Genomic DNA, 15,137 nt, shown 5'->3' with positions numbered 1-15,137 from the left:
AGTTTTAAATGCTTAAATAATTTATAGAATAAGTGTTTTGCTAAATTAAACAATGACTTGAGTTACCTAGCTATGAGATGAAAGCAGTATTTGTCAATTTTTAATCTTTGTTATCATGGATATAACATAGATGAAACTCTTGGTATAGATTCCTGTTTCAATAATCATGCGTGTTGTAGTCAGAATAGGCTGACCGCTAAAACATACAACTTGAATATTTCAGTGGCTTAACATGAGTTTGGTTGTTTGCTCAGGCAATAGTTCGACCTAGATGTTCACGAGCAAGCACATCCCGGGTAGCTGTCCTCTACGAGTTCGTTTCCACCTTGTTTCTTCATTTTTCTTTCTGTCTTTTATTTCAAAGTATCTTTCCACTATGAATGTAATGGTTATGTACTACAAACATGTATTAATAAAAAAGTTTAGTTTTTACACTTAGATTTATGATGTCTCAATTTTTGCGCTTATTGTGAGGAGGAGTCATGGTTTATTTTTCCCTCCTTTCCCTTTCCATATGTAGTCAGTTATTCCAGCACTACATGTCGGGAAGATTTTTCTTTCCTCAGTGGAGTGTTTTGGAAACTTTGCCAAACATTAATTGACCATGAATGTGTAAGTCTATTTCTGTACTGTGTTCCACTGATGTATGTAACTATTCTTTGCCAGTACCACACATTGTTGTTATGGTAGCTTTAAAGTAAGTTTTGAAAACAAGTAATTCTTTTTGAAATTTTTGTGACTAATCAAAATTGTTTGCTCTTCCATATAAATTTTAGAATGAGCCTGACGATATTTAGTAAAATAGTGTGCTGGCATTTTTCTTGAACTGGAACTCATCTACATATTGCTCTGGAGAAAATTGACATCCTAACAATGGTGACTCTTCTAATTAGTGAATAACTGTATTTCTTTTTATATCAGGGCTTTAAAAATTTCTCTAAACAGGGCTGGGGATTTAGCTCAGTGGTTCTGTCACCTGCTGCGCAAGCGCAAGGACCTGAGTTCGATCCTTGGTACCAAAAAAATAAATAAATAAAAATTTCTCTAAACAGTATTTTGCAGTTTTTGGTGTAGATGTCTGAACAGTTTTTGGAGGGAGAATACTGGAAATCGAATTCAGGACCTTGTGTTTGCCAGGCAGGCGTGGCACCGCTGAGCTACATTCCCAGCCTGAACATATTTTTATTTGTTCCTGAGTGTCTTCTATTTGTGATACTGTAAATAGCATTTCATAAAATTTATTTCACAGTTGAAACAAACAGTATCTCTGAGAGCTTCTCCTTTCAATTGCCAGGTGAGGTGAGAGGCAGAATTGCAAATGGAAAGTTTTTATATTGCAAATCTAGAAGTCTTGCTTGTTTCTTCTGCATGCCTTTCATTGGCCAGTGCTCTGTCACAGTACCCCTCCCCCATAGCTTTAGGGGAGGCTGGGAAGTGCAGTTTTGCTGTGTGCCCAGAAAAGAAAGAAATCATTTACCAGTAACTAGTATCTTTTTCCACAATGTCCTTTCTTATGTTCATCATATTTTACTCCAATGACCATTGACATTTATTCATCTATATGTACATTATATATTTTTTTGCTTTAATTTTAGAGTATATGAGTAGAAAAATGAGAGAAATGTCTAGATAAATTTTGAACAATCATCTAATATATCTCTGAATCTTTGTATTTATGGTAAAGTGGCTCAGGGTTATGACCTTAGGGTGGGATATGCGGAAGAAGGTTTCTCAGTAAATACTTTCTCTAATATACTAAATGCTCTGTGTAAGACTGAGGGCCTTACCAAACACTCCGAGGAGCTGACTGCAGCGAAGAACACCCAGGAGGGAACACACCGGACAAGTTGGAAAAGTAAAACAGACCTTTATTAGTCTGGCCAGACGGCACCCTCCAAGCAAACAAGCTTAGAGAGGGCCCCGAGCTCAGGGTGTTGGAAGGTTTTATAGGGGCTGCAGGGGTGCTTAGCAAGAAGAACTACAGAAGCGGAATTTTTGCGGCTAGGGGACGGTTGGGGGGGGCGGTTGCAGATCTTCTTTACTTAGCAAACAGGATGTTCCTTACACAGAAACCATGGTACATTCCATGGTGTCTTAACAGATAAATAAGTACATTCTGGGAACTCTGTGTCCTGTAGTGAACCCGAAACCCACAGAGACAAGATGGAGGGCCTGTAACAAGATGGCGCTACTTGTGCCTAAGTCTCATCTGGGTCTTACACTGTTAAAAGAAAAAAGAATCTTAGTTTAAAATTGATAATTTCTTACAGCGAAAGTGCTGCTTCAAAGTAATTTCTTCTTTTCGCTCCTAAAATATTTAAATACAAAGTGATTGGAAGATTACAGTCTGAAGAACAGAATAAATAAATCTCACCATTTGAATGATTTTGCACACATCACTTCTCGGGCTTTTGGCTAAGATCAAGTGAATGATTTTGCATTTCAGGAGCCCCTGGGATCCTTTCTGTTCTCACCCCCTCAAGTAGCCAGAGTCATTAGCAACAGGGGACTGCTTAATTTCTAGACCATTCAGGGGAGTGCTGATGCGAGAGATGTGCACAGTGTCAGATTTATGAAGTGTAAGAAAGGCGTTACAGCCATCGGGCAGAATTTACTTCCATGCTGCTAGTTCATCGCAATTCAGATCAGCAGAAAATCATTTCCTTGGCCATATGTTAAGGGGTGTGCCCTTTTTGGGTAAATTCTGTATATGTGCCACTGCTTGATAAATGAATTTTAGTAAAACACATTGAAGATTAAAAGGACAGTAAAGAGACATCATATTTTACTGTATTCATGTCACAAATAGTATCTTGTTTATAGAAATGCTGTAAGGTTAAAAATGGACTTAGCTGTTAATTGTTGGGATGGAGAGAAAAGTCACTATGATAGTAAAGAAATGTCAAAGTTTAACTGCTGTTCTCACTGCTGTGACTTCAGATTAGATTCTGAAAATGGAGTTAAAGAGTTCTTTTTTGAACATACAATGAGACTGTTTTAGTCTCAGTGATGTTTTTGCCAGAAATTTCTTCCTTGCATGATAATTAGATCCTCCTCTAATTTAGCGTTAATCTTTTACTTCAAAATTCTACCCATATAAGTTTTGAATTTTGAATTAAAAATATGGAATTGTATTGTTGCTGTCATAATAAAATGAATATAGTTTCATTATGTAAAATTGAAAAAATGCAGAACAGTAGAGAAGCAAATGAAAGTTTATTATTAGCCATCGACAATCACAAGTTATCATTTTGGACTTTTCTATTCTTAGTATAGATATAGAGTTTATATGACTTAATTAGTTGTAATCATATTACATATACTATTTAATTATTTTTAAAATAAAGCATTATTACTGTAGAAAATTCAGAAAATATAGAAAGGTAAAAATAAGAAAAAAAATAATTTCCAGTAATTCCATCAGTCAGTGGTTATTTAGTTATTTTTTAAAATATTGTTAAGTATGTGTGTGTGTGTGTGTATACTATATATATACATATATTTCAAATAGATGAAATTATAACTCAGATACTATTGTATTGTGTTTCTATCATTTAATAATCTGACACAAGCATTTCCCTATGTCACCAAAACTCTTTTTAAGTGAAGTTTAAAATACTTTGTAAAATTTCATCACATGTTAATCAAAGTTCTGTTGTGCAAAATAATGCTGTAATGAATATTTTTGGGTATAAGTTTTTGTTTGCCATTTTGAAATTTTCCGTAGGAAAAATTCCTAAAAGTCTAAGAGCATAATAATATGATTTGCATTTCCAGAATAAAGACACTGGCTTGCATTTCTAACAGGAATAAATGTTTAGCTGTCTCTCACTATTGCCTGAATTTTATCATTATTTAAAAAATCAATTCGAATGGTGGATGAGAATTAATATCACATTTCTCTGATCAAGCTGATTTGGAATATTCAGGCCAGTACCCTGGGGACTTCAGCTATTTCAGTCCTGTACCTTGCATTCCCTATTGTCAGAAGAAGGCTGCATTGCATGTTAATATCTGTCTTTCAATAAACAATTTCTGTTGTTGTAGCCCTCTACTAGATTCTATGGAAATAAAGTTAACTAAGCCAATGGTCTCTGAACTTGAGGCAGAGTGTTTATTTGCATAGACACGTCAATATTATATGCTTAGGTATGTAATTGTGTTAAGATATTGAGCCTCCTGGTTTTAGGGGCACCTAGGTGGGCCATGAGGTGACTGGAACCACCTAGCAGACAGCATATTTCTCTATTTACCAAAATTCTGAATCAAAAAATATGCTATAGTATTTAAGTTATGAGATATCAAGAAGAGTAAATATTGCTCAAGGACTTTAACCTTCTTCTGAAAGGAACTAGTATACTTTCAGTTGTATGCTAGATAGTCGTCAGGTAAAAGGCTGAAGACCAAGACCAGACCAGGCCACAACAAGCCTTTATTAGGGGAATAGATCTGCCGGGCTGTCTCTGAACAAAGGAGAGACAAAAGCAGCATGGCTGGGGCAGGGAGAGTCTTTTATAGAGACTGGGGTGGGGTTTATAGGGGCTGAGGTGAGGTTGAGTGAGGTAGTGACTAGGGAATGGAGGAGCCGGTGACGTCACTAGATGGTAGGAGGTGAGCGAGTATTAGGTTACTCTCTAGGTGGGACCAGGGGCATGTTGGGAAGAAGGGTTTGTTCTTTGGTGGGAGCAACCATCTTGGCATGACGTCACACAGGGGAGGGGGCAAGGCACCATAGGAAGAGGGCAGCTACTATACATAATAGCTGCTGAGGTAGTGGGAGACCTATCAATAGTTATATCATGTTAGGTGGAATTAAGATCTTGTTGTTGTCTTTATTTGGAGATTAAATTATGACTTGAAGATATTTGTATGGGTGCCTAGTTGCCCTGAGGTGGACTTGAGACAACTTGACTGGGCCATGAGCCACCTAGATAGTTGGTCGAACATTATTTTGGATGTGTCTGTGATGTGTTTCTGGATGAGATGAACTTGAATGTGTAGAGCAGGTAAAACAGTGACACTCCCTACAGTTGGTGCCCCTCCTCCAATCAGTTTAAGGCCTGAACAGACCAAAACAGCTGAATTTCCCATCAATAACATGGAATTTGGACCGCTCGTCTGCTTGAACAGGGACTTTGGTCTTTCAAGGCCTGCAGACTCAGAAGGAAACATTGGTTTTCTTGCATCTATCTTGAGGCTCCTTGCTTCCACTTTGGCACTTAGGCCTTTAGCTTTTCCCATTGAGACTGGTCTCTAGCTTGCTGACTACATAATGGTGGGATTTCCTGGCCTCTGAAATTAAGTGAGCCAATTCCTTGTAATTGCTTCTGTTTCTCAGAATCCTGACTCTAACATAGCTCTTTTCTTGAGCAATAAATACCTCCACAATGCTAGGCCATAAGACTACCTTTAATAGAATAAACTGCTAGGGGCTGGGGATTTAGCTCAGTGGTTTCGCTGCTTGCTGCACAAGTGCAATGACTCGAGTTCGGTCCCCGGTACCAAAAAAAAAAAAAAAAAAAAAAAGAATAAACTGCTAGACTTTAAATTCTTTAATGTGCTCTTCTATAAGTAGGAGTATATACATATTATTGCAAAACTGTTAAATTAAAATTTATAATTCCTAACCCATGATGATAATATTGAATTTTTTTTGAAGCAAACATTTATTGGTACATTTTAGATATACATAAGGATAACACTCAGGGTGATAATATTGAATTTTACCACACACCAGTACAAGTTTTATGTAGCTAGTTTAAATTTTTCAACTGTCTATATACTGTTTTAAAAAATTGGTTTGAGGGGCTGGTGATTTAGCTCAGTGGTTCCACTGCCTGCTTCGCAAGTGCAAGGACCTGAGTTTGATCCCTTGTACCAAAAAAAAAAATTGGTTTTAAATCTACTAGTGACTGCTAGTTTAGGGACAAGTCACTTAAATTTCTAGGATTCCTTTTCTGACCTGTAATATATGGTGATACTAACCTAAATATTCTCTGAGGTTACTTTTGGGTGTAATGATCAGTGGTCTTTCAGAATCTCCTGAATTGGGAAAAGATATGATGGATTGCATTTTTCAGAGGTCCCAGTTCTCTAACTAGGTTCTGTACAAATGGAAAGTCAAATGGAGGCCAAAAACAACTCTATGGTTCAGCTACCGATGGAGAAATATTTTGGTTTTGTTTTTGTTTTTTGAGACAGAGTCTTGCTATGTAGCCCAGGCTGGCATTGAACTAGCAGTGATCCTCCTGCCTCAGCCTCCCAAGTGCTGGGATTACAAGAGAAATTTTGTTCTCTGTGTGTAGCTTAATCCCAGTAGGAGAAAAGAAATTCCAAAGTAGGAGAAAGGAAGGCTGATGTGAGCATGCCTAGTTTAATTATTTTCAATTTAGTTAGCAATAAATCATTTCTATAATCTAGAAGGGTGAAGAGGAAAGGGAGAGAAGCCTGGAGTAGAATATAATAAACTTTTGCCCCCTTGGAAAAGGTAGAAGAATCATTTTCTGCTAATAATTTGTTAGAGCAGAACATACAAATGAGATTATTTAAATAGCTAACTGTGGGTCAGACCCAGACACATTTTAGGTGAAAATCCATAGGCTGTCACTGTAGGTACCTGAGAAGGTGCAAGATGAAAACAATTTAAAGAAAAGCATAACCCAGTGATAGTTATAAATAAAAGACAGTTGGGAGAGTAAAGAGAGCATCGGTGGATTAGTGAAACTAAGAAGTAACAAAGGCTTAGATATTGCTTTGGATAACTTTTTATTTGAAGAACAGGGAGCAAGGTTATCCTGGGTAGAACCCTAAGATAGAGAAATGTAATGGAAAGTGGAAATGAGGCCAGGTTAGGGTTTGGTTCAGTTTAAGGAGGAGCTCAGGATTAGAGCTGCTGAAGTGTATATTTGGCCATAGTCACGTTTTTAATAGAACAGAAGTCACTAATGAGCAAGGTCTGGTCCATATGAATGTTTTCTTTGATTCCAGGTAGAATTTTAAAACACAATGAATAGTTAACATTAAAAATTTTAAAGTCACCAAAAATCTGTATTTCCAGTTTCTCTTGAAAAATTAGAAAATCTAGCAATGACTTTTGATTCACAGTTTCTCTAATTCCATGACCTTTGGCCATTTTATCTCATCTTCAATATGACCAGGTTCCTTTTTGTGATGGACTATTTTTATTAAATACCTTTTTATTGTTCTAGTAACATTTCTTCTTGTTTGGAATCTCACAAACTTGTGAGATTTTCATTTGACAGTAAGCATAGAAGTGGCCAAAAGAGTCTGCAGGTCAACTGGGAATGTGGCCAAATTTGTTGGAGGTGTGGCTTCCCCTCCCAACACTGGCTCTCTGGAAATGGAGGCTCCCTTGGGCACTTGCTGTGGAGTGACGTTGAGCCAGCTTGCCCTCCTTTGTCACTATTTAACATGGGCTCGCAGCACTGCATAGCTCCTGGTTGGCCTATTGAACTGCTTATCATGACTTAATCTGTGATAGGAGGTCCCAAAGCCATGCCAGAAACGTGCGTGCCCACAGTTTTAGAAAAGAAAACTGATCCAGAGTGGGTATGTAAGTCAAAAGACTCCAGAAATCTGGGAAGATGAGCAAAATGAAGAGCAATAGGGAGCCAGATGTTCAAGGGGGTGGAGGTCAGCATGGCAGGATATTGCAAAGCATGGGTGCATTATAGTAAGTACTGGGGGAGCTTTGCAAACTAGGGTTCCAAACACTGTTGTTTCCTGTATGTGTAGTTTGGGGCCGAGGAGGGTTGCTTTTGTGTGCATGTGACTGTGTTGATTTAGTATCGCTTGTATTTCATTTCTTTATTGTAATTGACACAAGCCAGTAAAATGGATGAACCCTTGCTGTTATATGTAAGGGAAAGAAATAATAGATGTTTACTTTTTAACTCACAAGGAATATACAAGTTAATGATGATAAAACCACTATAATATAATTTCTGTATATGTAGTGCTTTACTTCCTTTGGCTCACAAACGTTGCTCTAGCTTTGGGAAATACTCCATAATGTGAAATAGGGTATGCATTTTTGGGTTTCACCGGCTATAACCCATGATAAGTCCCAAGGCCTGGTCTGTAAGACAGCATGGTTTTCGTACATGGCATAAATATGGTCAAATGTTAGAAACATAGGCGAATCTTCTTATATTTCCTTTTAAGAATTTATACTGACCAACAAACATTTAACTAAATGTAAATTCCAAAATATAACAAATGACTACTTCCCAAGTTTCCCTAATCCTAGAGACCAGGTTTACTGAATGTTGCTATGCTCACCACTTTGTAAACTCCTCCCAAGTCTGTTCTGAGCCTTCCATCTGAATTCTATGTCCCTGCCACTACACTCCTTTTCTGCTGCTCTTAGCAGCTCTTGATTTTTGCTAAAATTCATTTCCTGTAAACCTTTAATAAAGCAAATCATCACAAAATGGATTGTGAATTCCCAAAGGAACAACATTATAATTGAAGGTTGCATTCTTGACTTGAGATATGAAATAGATCAAATAAATAAAAGGCTAGCTACCAATATTTCTTTTTCAAAGATAATAAATTGTGGTCCTGTTATGGTTTGAATCAAGAATGTCCTCAAAGGGCTCAAGTGTTCAGAGGCGTTCAGGAAGGTGCCTGGATCATGGGCGGTATGCTCATCCTTGATGAATCCATCAATTATGTAGTTCTAAGTGGAATGTGCTGTTGGGAGGCGGGGCCTGGTTGGAGGAGATGGGTCACTGGGGCTGACCTGGAAGGATGTATTCTTTTTTTTTTTGGTACCGGGGATTGAACTTGGGTCCTTGCACTTGCGAGGCAGGCAGCGGAACCACTGAGCTAAATCCCTGGCCCTGGAAGGGTGTATTCTTGATCTTGGCCCTTTCCTCTCTCTCTGTATCTCTTGCTTTCTCTCTGCTTCTTGGCTGGCATGGGTTGAGCACCTTTACTCTTCCACACCCTTCCACCATGCCCTTTCTGCCTGAGAGCCAGCTAAGCAGGAACTGAAACCTATGAAACCATGAGCCAAAAATAAATTTCTCCTCCTTTAAGCTGCGTGTCAGGTTGTCTTTTCTCATTGCTGAGAGAAAATATCCAACACCCAAAGTTAAAGGGAGAAAGGTTTATTTAGCTCACAGTTTGTAGAGGTTTCAGTCCATAATCAGCTGGCTCCAAGGCAGGGTGGCTTGGTGGAGAGGAACTGCAGAGAACAGTTCATGGCACCCAAAAGGTAGGAAAAGCAACAAGGGACCTTAACAGCATCTTTTTGCCCCTTTTATCTTATCCAGGCTACTTAGGGCAGGTAGCACTCACACCCTTCATCTTGGTGCCCTTGAGCCTAGCATTGCACAATGAATCAGTTCCAGTGTCACACACTCTAGATCCAGCCACCTGTGAAGAAGCCCCATCTATCACTGCATGAGGCTTTGAGGGACATCTAAATGCAAGCCATAACACAGGTATTTGGTCCCAGTGACAAAAAGCGACCAATACAGTTCCATAAGGTGATCTGCATGTGTTGATTATACAAGGACTCAGATATACCATAAAGTTTACATAAAGTCAAGCATTACTATATCATCTGGCACTATTGTATCATAAATATGAACCATTGAAAGTGAATATATTTGCAAAGTAACCATATGTTAAATATAAGATTGATTGATTGGTGTGGTGATCATGGGCAGAGCCTCACCCATGCTTTGCAAATACTCTATTACTCAGCTACACCCAACATTTAGACTCATATATTTTAATGTGATATAGTTCAACAATGATAGTGGTTCAGGTTTTACATTGCAACTAACAGTTAAGAAACTACTACTTGAGTAGTTTTAATTAACTAAAAAAATTTTTTTTTGCAATACTGGTGATCAAACCCAGGACTTCATGCATGTTAGGCAAACGCTATACCACTGGGCTACACCCTTAGCCCCAAATCCACATCTTTTAATAACACAAAGAACTGTGCTAGAGACTAAAATATTGTAGATGGAGGCCTGACTAAATGAGTGGTTTGTTTCTGGGTTTAAGGAGGAACTAGGAGAGCAAGACCATGAGGTATAGACATGACCTTGTGGATCTTAAAGTATTTTCAAAAGCTGGAGGGTTTCTCACTAGGTACATTTTCCCAAAATGGGTCTACTACAGATTAGCACTATGTATAGTGCTGTGTGTTATTTGCCTCAAATTTCCCTCTCAAATTTCAGATGGTACCCCTTTCATCAAAATGTTTCAGGATTTGGATAGTTATGCTCATCTTATCTACACCGTTTGTGATTTTAAAGCCTTTGAGAATATCCTCTTCTGTTCGGTACCTTGACACATGGTGTATTTCTTTTTTTTTCTTTAAATGTATAACTTTATTATCATTCACTAAACACACATAAATGCAAAAATTAAAATTATTCAAAGAAAAGCAACGCAAGGGAAAAAACTATAATACTCAAATATAATAGAACTTAACCAAAGCAAAACTGAAAAGTACTTAAACATTTTTCCATATAATTTTTTAAAAATCTCAAGCATTAACAAGACATCAAAGGACGTGATTTGTTTTAGAAAGATTTTCAAAACTAATATTGAACAAATAGTGGTCTGGAAAAAAATTCTAATTAGCTAGTAGACTCCACATAGGCCAAATTTTTAAAATTTCAATTTCAATACAGTCATGTGACACATGATGGAAATATAATCTGAGAAATATGTTATTAGGCAGTTTCATCCATATGTATCACAAAGTACCACACGGAGTGCCAACTTCTAAGGGCAAACTGAGAAGGTATACGTCAATCACCTGTGATGGCCCCTTGATATTATCCAAATGCACAGTTAAACACTAGATACATGAGGCTACCACTGGCATAGCAGCACACTGTTTTACAGTAAACTCTTTTATATAAGTAGGATTATGCTCTAAAGGATGAAAAACAACATGTTATGATAAGTACCTGAAATAGTCATTTATCACACTATCAAGTACTGTGTACTATAGATAGTTGTATTATTGCAGAAATCTCAGAAAGAAATACACAGAACACAGAATTCGGATAAAATAATAAAATTTCTTCTCGCGAGTGGGTGGGAATGCCAGAAACCAGTCTGGTCAGTATCCATGCCCTCTTTGTTCAGCATTTCCCTTTTTGTATCCTTTTTAGCCATTATCTCATCCCTAGTGGTCTTTGATATGTAAATACAATTCCAGTTCCTATTTACAAGTCACAGACACAAGATAGGCCATATACATTGTGAATTCACCCTGGCATGGTAACTTTGTTAGGTTAATGAAGTTACCCATTAGAGTAAGATAATCCTCACTTTAAACAAGGAGTTATGGGAAAAGCAAATCTTAAAAGAGCAAATTACTTATTTTGCTTCTACAGTTACCTTAATATTCAATCTATTAGGTTATCTAAAACTTTTCCGTATCAGTATGTGCTTCTTCTGGAAACACACCATTCTCTTTTTTGATCTCAGTGACTCTTCCTTCCCAACCCACTGATGAGCTCCAGCCTAGTCTCCATTTACATCTCTTCTTATAGTTTAAAAAACACAATTTATATATGGATTCTTTCCAGATTCCAGCCTGTAACTCTGATCTCTCCTCTTCCCCTCCTGGTACCCCTATCCCTTTCAACCTTTTCTTCCTATTTCAAATTATCAATTATTCATTTTAATCATTTTAACCCTTAATTACACTTTCAGTTTCTCACACTAGAGAAACTATTCGGTATTTACACATGTGTGTCCTATTTATTTCACTTAGGAGGATGGCCTCAATATGCATCCATTTAGCTGTAAATGTCTCTAGTTTCTCATTCTTTATGGCTGAGTAGTACTCCATTTTATAAAAACACCACATCTTCTTTATCCATTTTCCAGTTGATGGGCACTTGAGCTGTTTCCAAGCTTTAGCTATTACAAACTATGCAGCTATAAACATGGGTGCACATATATCGCTGTGGTATGATTCTTTTAATCCTTTGGGGAAGATTCCCAGCAGGGGAACAGCGGGGTCAAATGGGACCTCTAGTCCTAGTTCTTTGAGGTATTTCCATACTGATTTCCACAGTGGTTGCACCAGTCTGCACTCCCACCAACAATGGAGAAGGGTTCCTTTCTCTCCACAACCCCACCAGCATTTGTTATTGGATGATTTCTTGATAACAGTCATTCTTTCTGGCGTGAGGTGGAATCTCAGTGTTGTTTTCATCTGCATCTCTCCAGTGACCAGTGATGTTGAACATTTTTTCATACATTTATTTGCTGCTTTTACTTCTTTGTCTGAGAAATGTCTATTCATTTCAGATGCCCATTTTTGAATTGGGTCTTTGAATTTGGGGGCTCTGATTTTTTTCAGTTCTTTATATATTCTAGATAGTAGTCCTTTGTCTAAGGTACAGCTGTTGAAAATTTTTTTCCACATTGTAGGTTGTCTCTTAGCTCTGTTGGTGGTTTCTCTTGCAGTGCAGAAGCTTTTTACTGAGATGAGATCCCAGTTGTTGATTCTTTGTGCTAGTTTCTGTGCTACTGAGGTTTTGTTCATAAAGTCTTTTCCTATGCCACTGTCTTCAAGAGTTCTACCTAACTTATCTTCCAGAAAATTTAGTGTTTCTGACTTTGATCTTTTTTTTTTTTTTTTTTTTTTGGTACCAGGGATCGAACTCGGGTCCTTGCGCTTGCTCAGTAGGAGGTGAAACCACTGAGCTAAATCCCCAGCCCAATATCTAGATCTTTAATCCACTTCGATCTTAGTTTAGTGCATGGTGATAGCTATGGTCCAGTTTTAATCTTTGGCAGGTTGAAATATAGTTTTTCCAACACCATTTATTATATAGGTTATGTTTCCTCCAATGAGGGTGGTTGGCTCCTTTGCTAAAGATGAGATGGCTGAGTATGTCTGTAGTTGTTTCTTCATCTTCTAATCTATTCCACTGATCCTCGGGTCTGTTTCTTTGCCAGTACCATGTTGTTTTTATCACAGTAGCTTTGTAGTATAGTTTCAAGTTGGGGATTGTAATACCCCCAGCCATGTCTCTGTTGCCTAGAATTGCTTTTGCTATTCTAGGTCTCTTCTGATTCCAAATGAATTTTTGGATTGTTTTCTCTAGTTCTGTGAAGTATATTGTTGGAATTTCAATCAGCGTTGCATTAAATCTATATAGCAATGTTGGAAGTATGACCATTTTCACTGTATTTGTTCTTCCTACCCAGGAACAAGGGATGTGTTTCCATTTTCTTATATCCTCCTCAGTCTCCTTTTTCAGAGTGCTGTAGTTTTCAGTGTAGAGGTCTTTTGCTTCCTTTGTTAGATTGAGTCCTAGATATTTCATTTTTGGGGATGCTATTGTAAAAGGAATTGTTTCTCTAATTTCTCTCTCAGTGAGTCTGTTATTTGTGTATAAAAAGGCTATTGTTTATTGAGTGTTGACCTTATATGCAGTTACTCTACTGAATCTGTCAATTAAGTCTAGAATTCTTTTGGCAAAGTATTTTGGGTCTTCTATGTAAAGTATCATATCATCAGCAAATAATGACAGTTTAACTTCTTCCTTTCCTATCTTTATTGCTTTTATTTCTTTCTCTTTTCTAATTGCTGTGGCTAATGTTTCCAGAACAATATTGAACAGGAGTGGTGATAATGGGCATCCTTGTCTTATTTCTGATTTTAGTGTGCAAGTTTTCAGTTTTTGACCATTTAGTATGATGTTGGCTGTTGGTTTTTCATAGATAGCCTTAATCAGGTTAAGATAAAGACCTTCTATTCCAATTTTCTGTAACATTTTTATCATGAATGGGTGCTGGATTTTGTCAAATGCCTTTTCTGCATCTATTGAGAAGATCATATGGTTTTTGTCCTTGAATCTGTTAATATAATGTATTACATTTATTGATTTACGAATATTGAACCATCCTTGCATCCCTGGGATAAATCTGACTTGGTCAGGGTGTATGATCTTCTCGATGACCCTCTGTATAATGTTTGCCAATATCTTGTTGAGGAGTTTTGCATCTGTGTTCATTAGGGAGATTGGCATGTAGTTCTCTTTTTGGGTTGGGTCTTTCCTTGGTTTTGGAATCAAAGTAATACTTGTTTCCACAGTGAATTTGGAAGCCTTACTTCCCTTTCAATTTCCTTGATGAGTTTACACATGGTGTATTTCTTATCATTTCAGGTTGTTTTTGTCTGGCAGCAGCTTGGTCATTTAAAATGGCTCTTCTTGGGATGCATCTGCTTCTTTATAGGGCTTGTAAATCAGAGTCGGGTGTAATTTTGATATTGTCCATTTGGTTCCAAGTTTGTTTTGTTGAAAGTTTTAGGTAAAGTTTTATTTAAAGAAAAGTCAATAGAGTTTCCACTTTCATTTCTCATATCAGAGCTGAGTGTGTGTGTGTGTGATATTGGCATTAATTTGGATACTAATTTGTGTTCATAATGTTTTAAGGTAGATATATAGCTCTTTAGATATATAAATGGTTTAAATAATTTATGTTACTTTTCCCAAAACATATTTATTGATATTATAACTCTATTATCAGTTTCTGGCCATGTCATTCAGCCTCAGAAAATCTGTTTATAGTTTATTCCAGTTCACCCAAACATTTAGTACATGAAAAAACTTAATGTTTTCCATGAGTCACTCTTTCCCTCAATTAATTTATCAAAATAGAAAATAAAAAAGTCTTTAAACTGGACTTTGGAGAATCCTGAAGTTTATATTTTCTTTCTGCATAAGTGATTATTTGTCTCTATTATTTGATTCAATGCTTGTATTAAAAAACCTTTAATGTGAAATTAGAAATATAATTCAGAACAGTTCTATGTGTGGATCAATGTGTTGGTAGTTTTAAACAAACAATTAAAAAATTGAAATTTATATTTATTGTTAGTTATATATTTATATAGTTACAGCATGATTTCAAAATATTAGCTCTTTTGAAGAGACTGTTTCAGGTGTTTTGTTTTGGGGCTGTGCTCAAATAAATTATATAGTATCAGTATTTTTCAGCTCTAATTTTAAACATAATTAATTACTAATTAAATATGGAATGAGTAAAGGATTGCATTTTTGTATATTTGTATTAATTTTGTTGTTGTTGTTATTACACTTGCTGGATTGATAGTC

The 15,137-nt window shown here is 36.8% G+C and overlaps 1 protein-coding gene across 1 annotated transcript in view; it reads left to right on the top strand.

The window, feature by feature from the left end:
- Adam23 (ADAM metallopeptidase domain 23) overlaps positions 1-15,137 on the top strand; it is a 227,888-nt gene that overhangs the window by 18,765 nt on the left and 193,986 nt on the right. The gene's annotated exons all lie outside the window — the stretch shown is intronic.

Source organism: Heterocephalus glaber, unplaced genomic scaffold (assembly GCF_053883595.1).
Source record: "Heterocephalus glaber isolate CG9 unplaced genomic scaffold, H.glaber_assembly_v1.0 deba00000621, whole genome shotgun sequence".
NCBI classification, from domain to species: domain Eukaryota; kingdom Metazoa; phylum Chordata; class Mammalia; order Rodentia; family Bathyergidae; genus Heterocephalus; species Heterocephalus glaber.
This window is presented reverse-complemented; position numbering and strand designations above follow the sequence as displayed.